Genomic DNA, 6,160 nt, shown 5'->3' with positions numbered 1-6,160 from the left:
TTGGAAGAGACCTCATGGGGCATCCAGTCCAACTTCTTGCCAAGAAGCAGGAAAATCGTATTCAAAGCACTCCTGACAGATGGCCATCCAGTCTCTGTTTCAAAGCTTCCAAGAAGGAGCCTCCATCACAGTCCAGGGCAGAGAGTTCCACTGCCGACCAGCTCTCACAGTTAGGAAGGTCTTCCTCATGTTCAGGGAAATCTCGTTTTCTGTAGTTTGAAGCCATTGTTCCGCATCCTAGTCTCCTGGGCAGCAGAAAACAAGCTTGCTCCCTCCTCCCTATGACTTCCCTTCACATCTTTATATATAGTTACTATGTCTCTTCTCAACCTTCTTTTCTGTAGGCTAAATATGTCCAACTCTTTAAGACGCTCCTCATAGGGCTTGTTCTATGTGTCAAAACAGTGTGGTTTTATCACTGCAAAAATCACAACCGACCTATTTCCATGCCACTCTTAAATTTAAATCAATCTTGTGGCACCTTAAAGATTAACTGCTTTGACTTGGCATAAACTTTTGTGGTCTACAGTCCATTTCTTTTTATTCAATTCTAAAATCTTTAGCTACCACATTAAGGTTTTGGGGTATGTTATTTTTGGGTTTGTTAGTCTATATATCTTCCTCTTTGATTTGAGCCAATTAACTCTGAGAAAAAGAAGAGTGACATGTTTAGCCCTTGTTACCACACAACAGGTTAGTCTCAATCAATATTGTTTCTGCATGAGTTGCAGAGCTTCACTGAGTTTACTGAGCATAGCCAGTACATTAGCATACCCATTACAGAAGCAGTTTTGCACAGATATTATCTACAGTACAACCTTCAGCAGGAAGGCATCCAGAATACACACACACACAAAACAGCTGCAGTACACTTCAGCCTTCCTGGGCATTCTATATCTGACCTCAAAACAACTGTCCTTGAATGACAACAACAAATTACGAAGGAAGATTGGAAAGAGAAACAGTGGAATTGGAGTATATCTACAAACACATCCATGGACAATGGGTTGAACAAAGACAATAGTTTCCTGGCACACTATACATGTAATACCAAGCCTCAAGGCCAGTTGATCACATCTCCTTTCTGGTTCCCAGCCAGCATCACATTCCAGTAACTCCCTCCAACATTCATGTTTATCTACTCATCCTGGCTTTAGGCAACATCTTTCCTTCTGCCTTTGTCTCCTGACAATCATCCTTAAAATGTAACTTGTCACATCATCTCTATATCCACAAGTTTTTCCTTTCCATGACTGTTTACACACACAAACTTCATATAGAGGTCTACTCCTAGGCACTTCACTCTAAGGAAGTAACTGAGGAAGTATATGAAAACCTATGCTTCCAACTTTGCTTTCTCAGTCTCCAAGATTTTGCATGCCAATATTCCAGACTAACACATCTACCTTTGAATATAAACATAATGTTTGAACATAGGACTACCCTTAAAATTATAGGCTGGCTTGGCTACTGGATTTCCAGAAGCCATAAAAGCTTCACAGCAGAATACTTGTTATTAACTGTCAAACAGGTTTTTGTCCTGCATTTCCACACAAGTTCTATTCTAGGGAGGTTGTCAAGTATCTAAAAGCCTACAATTTCTCAGAGTCAGAAATAGCTACATCTGTTTGAATCAAGGGTGTTTCCCACCAATATCTAGTTAATACAGAAATTGTTTTCATATATATAGTACCTGGCGATGGAGGTTATTTGGATAGTTGTTCTTTTAATTGAAGAACAGCAAAACTGATCAAGGCCTGCCAATGCAACTAACCATTGGGCATTACACTCTGGAAGCTCAATGTGATCTGCATACCAGTTGTAGGCATAGCACCATGTGGCAGGGGACTCATCACCCATTCAGCTTGCACAGTCACAAAGACAGATGGTGTTTGATTTTGTCATCTGGGAGTTGTAGTTGCTGGGATTTATAGTTCACCTATAAAGACCATTCTGAACTCCACCAATCATGGAATTGAACCAAACTTGGCACACAAAACTTCCATTACCAACAGAAAATACTGGAAGGGTTTGGTGCGTATTGACCTTGAGTTTTGGAGTTAAAGTTCACCTACATCTAGAGAGCACTGTGGGCTCAAACAATAATGGATCTGGACCAAACTTGGCACAAATACTCAATATGCCCAAATGTGAACACTGGTGGTTTGGGGAAAATAGAGTTGACATTTGGGGGTTGTAGTTGCTGGGATTTATAGTTCACCTACAAAGAGCATTCTGAACCCCACCAACTATAGAATTGGGCCAAACTTCCCACACAGAACCCCCATGACCAACAGAAAATACTGTTTTCTGATGGTCTTTGGCAACCCCTCTGACACCCCCTTGTGACTCCTCCAGGGGTCCTGACCCCCAGGTAGAGAAATGCTGACCCAATAGAACTGAAGAAGGAATTAAGAATTTTATTTTCCCCAAAATAAGGGATAGTTTACTTATTCTTTTTGTACCTGTGACCCTCTGCACTGAAAGCAAAAAAGAAGTAACTTCCTGGTAGCAAGCACTTTGCACTAAGGAAACTTTGAACAGAAATATCCATGTTCAGGGGCATGGGCACTTTGAGGTAGTCCAAAGTTTATTCCATGATTCAGCTGTGTTAAATATCTCTGTTCATAATTCAACTTGCTTCCACCAAAAGGAGGAGGAACTTCAAATAAGGAACTAAAAACCAGCTTCTGCCTCAGGTTCCTACCTCCACTCTGAGGTCCTGCCTAGGGCTGCTTGAACTTTCCTACCCACATTCACATTACTGATTAACTGCCTTTTCACGCTTCCCTTTTATACCTCACTATAATTTTTAAGCAGATCTTTGTACTTTTGAAAGTGAAGTGTTATCATGAATTACAAAGGACATAAGAGGAATCCTAGAAAGGTGAGGACCGTATATACTTTGTGGGATTTTTTAATCCATTACACAATATGTAATTGATTTAATCCCAACATCAATAACGCAAAAATTCATTAAATATGATTTTGTATGTTTACTTGTTTTAAGTAGAAAAAAATATTTTTCTCGCCTGTGTCTTCCATGAAAGTGTGTCCTGTCTAAAATCCATGCTTCAAAGGTCCAATGAACATGAAGAGTTGGACAATGAGATAATTTAAAAGCAGAGCTGCTACGACAATACTACCTTTTCCACGCAAAGTACCTTTCCAATGTTAAGATGGTTAGAGTTCCTTGAGAAGTGGTTGGAGTGACAGTTCAGCAGTGGACAATGTCACACATAAAATGTCACATTCACAGCATTCTCAATATGTTGAAAACAAAGGAAGGCGTGTTTACACAAACTTTAAAGTTTAGTGTTCCTATCTTCGATGCTCAGTCAGGCAGAGGGTGGGTTACGGAGTCCTGTTGCTCAGCTTCCAAGCTGCGAGTGGAGAAAGTGGTTTCCATTTCCCATGGTCTAGCACAGAAACACAGTACCCAGTCAATGAAGAAAATGGCTTTTTCTTCCATTGATAGATTGCAGGGTATGGGCATGGGCAGGTGAAATTGGGAATTAAAAGATCAAAAGCCAGAAGTTTCAACCTTTGTGCGAGCTCTGGAACAGTGGGAGGTATTGTGTTTTCCGGCGCATAAAACGACTGGGCATATAAGACGACCCCTAACTTTTCCAGTTAAAATATAGTTTGGCATATACTCACCGTATAAGACTATCCTTCATCCAACACACATCAAATAATTTTTTAAAAAAACACCAATTTGATTTCAATATGGTAATTTTCCTATTACCGTACCTCCTTCTCTGCCTCTGAGATCTCGCACATGCGTGCTGCGTTGCTTCACTGCAGTACGCAGGAGCAAGATCCAACAGGCAGAGAAGGAAGTACAGTTACAGGATACAAGGGGAGGCCAGAAGGATGAAAGAGGCGTGTTTTTCTGGGCACAATTCAGCTCTATCTCTTTTTTCCATACTCTGGGCATCCCGGATGCCTGCAGATTGCTCCACCTTTCATTTACACCTTCCGGTCAGGTGCCCCTTCACCTCATCAGGACCGTGTTAAGTCCCTTCTTTCCACAAATCCTGACGAGTGGATTTTCTTCTACCATGCTTGTACAGCGCTGCCCTTGCTGCTTTCTTAGGGTTGCCGCATACGGTGGGGATGCAGTCGTGTCTGTTTTTGAGCTTCCTCCACCATATGCGACCACAGATTCTTCAGTCCGGCTTGGAAGTTTCAGTACCTGCCCTATAAGATTACACCCGGCATATAAAACGACCCCCAAACTTTTGTGAATATTTTCCTGGGTTAAAAAGTAGTCTTATATACCAGAAAATACAGTAACTGTGGAGTGATGGTGGTTGAATCGAGGTAAATTTTACTCCTCACCTCCATCATAAACCATACCGGCTTGTCTGGGAACATTGGAAGTGATGTCATACTACATCTGGTTGCCATAGGTGGGCACAGTAAGCATTTTGTAGACTGTTTTTATGTTTGCAGGCTGTTTTCACACATTTGAACCCATTTTCACAAAAAAATTCACTGGAAAAATCGGTTTTTATAATGGGGTTGGGCAGGGCAAGGGGCTTTGGGAATTGCAGGCTTCATTGCCCCCACCACAGCTTTAGAATGCAGACATACTGGGTATTCGGAGCATATGCACAATACATTGGAAAGTTTCATCCTGGGCATCTCTGGTACAGCTTGGAAAGACACCCGACCACAACCATGGAGAGCCACTGTTAGTACTAACATTATGTGCTACATGGACCAATTGTTTGACTTGGTGCAAGACAACATACTACATGCATTGGCATTACTGCATTCATTGGCATTCAGTAAGATGTAGACACAGGATTTATTTTTATTCTTAACTATAATGCATTTAGTGCTGCAAATTCTGGTGGTAAACTGCAATGCTATTAAAAAAATATTTGTGAGTACAGTCCAAAAGGACTTGGGTGTGGACACATGTTTTGTGAACTCCGGGTCCATATCATGACTTGAAGTGCATTGTTAATACAGGCGGCATTCCTTCTAAGTGTGCATGACACATTCTATACAACAATTCGGTCTCTGTGTCCCTCTAAAAACATTCCAAAAAAATTCTAGTTCATGCAATGGCTTGCATTCTTGAAACTCCTCCGCCAGCTATTTCTGAAATAAGATAGGCAACAATATGTAGGTCATCAATTGTTCCCTACTGAGTGAATATTTAGCACAATGGTCCTAAATATTCACAAAGTGCAAAAGCAGGGAAAGTCAAGCCTAGAACACTCATACTGCAGATCCCCAACATATCCACGAGGAAAGGCTTTTCTTCTAAAAAGAAATTTTGCTCTCCACCTAGTAGTTATAAACCATCTCCTTTTTGCTGCTTGAGTGACAGATTGTGCTGGGCTCCAGGGAAGGGTTCAGAGGGTGGCCCATACTTACATTTTTTCTGTTTTAACGTTAACAATTGTGTTATCTTTTGATTAATGCACAGTGCCATCAAGTGGTGAATGGGGCCACTGCCATCTGCTCCAATTTGCCAAGGTAGAAAATCTCTCAATGACTGCTTCTCAGCCAAACAAGCAAGCCTTGCTATAATGGACTTTCTCAAGGAAATTGTAAAGTAAGCTCTCAGCTTGCTGTAGAAGTACATTAAGTACAAATATAGTGGAGTTGCAATATGTAGAGAAAGCTGTTCCTAGTTTGCTCTGAGATGGAATTCCCTCTTCCTTGGGAGATTTGGTTGATCTCTGCACTGCCCAATTTCTACACAGGGCTTAAGATCATTTTGTTTGGACAGGACTTGGGCTGCTACTGATTGTGGCAGAAAGGTCTTTTAATGAGATGTGTTACACTACACACCTTCTTTACCCTGTTTTAAATAAGGTTTTAAATAGGTTTACTTATTTAATGGTTTCCAGATGTAATATTCTAACTTGGGACTCCCGCCAGGAGAAATATAAAATATAGATAAAACGAAGTTACAACAGAGCTTCTGGATAAAGAGAGACACACAAAGGAGCCTACCAAGAACCAATGGAAAAAGCTCAGAACATTCACTGCAAAAGGGCATTTCGCCGCTGCTTCATGCTACTTTCCATATAATTCTGGCAAATGCATAGAGGGCAAAGGAACCACTGCTTTACTCCACTGCTCACTCAACCTTTTCCAAGACAACAAAGTAGGGGTGGGGAAATACAGGATCCTT

The sequence above is a fragment of the Anolis sagrei genome, chromosome 3 (genome assembly GCF_037176765.1).
Source record: "Anolis sagrei isolate rAnoSag1 chromosome 3, rAnoSag1.mat, whole genome shotgun sequence".
Taxonomy (NCBI): Eukaryota; Metazoa; Chordata; class Lepidosauria; order Squamata; family Dactyloidae; genus Anolis; species Anolis sagrei.
This window is presented reverse-complemented; position numbering follows the sequence as displayed.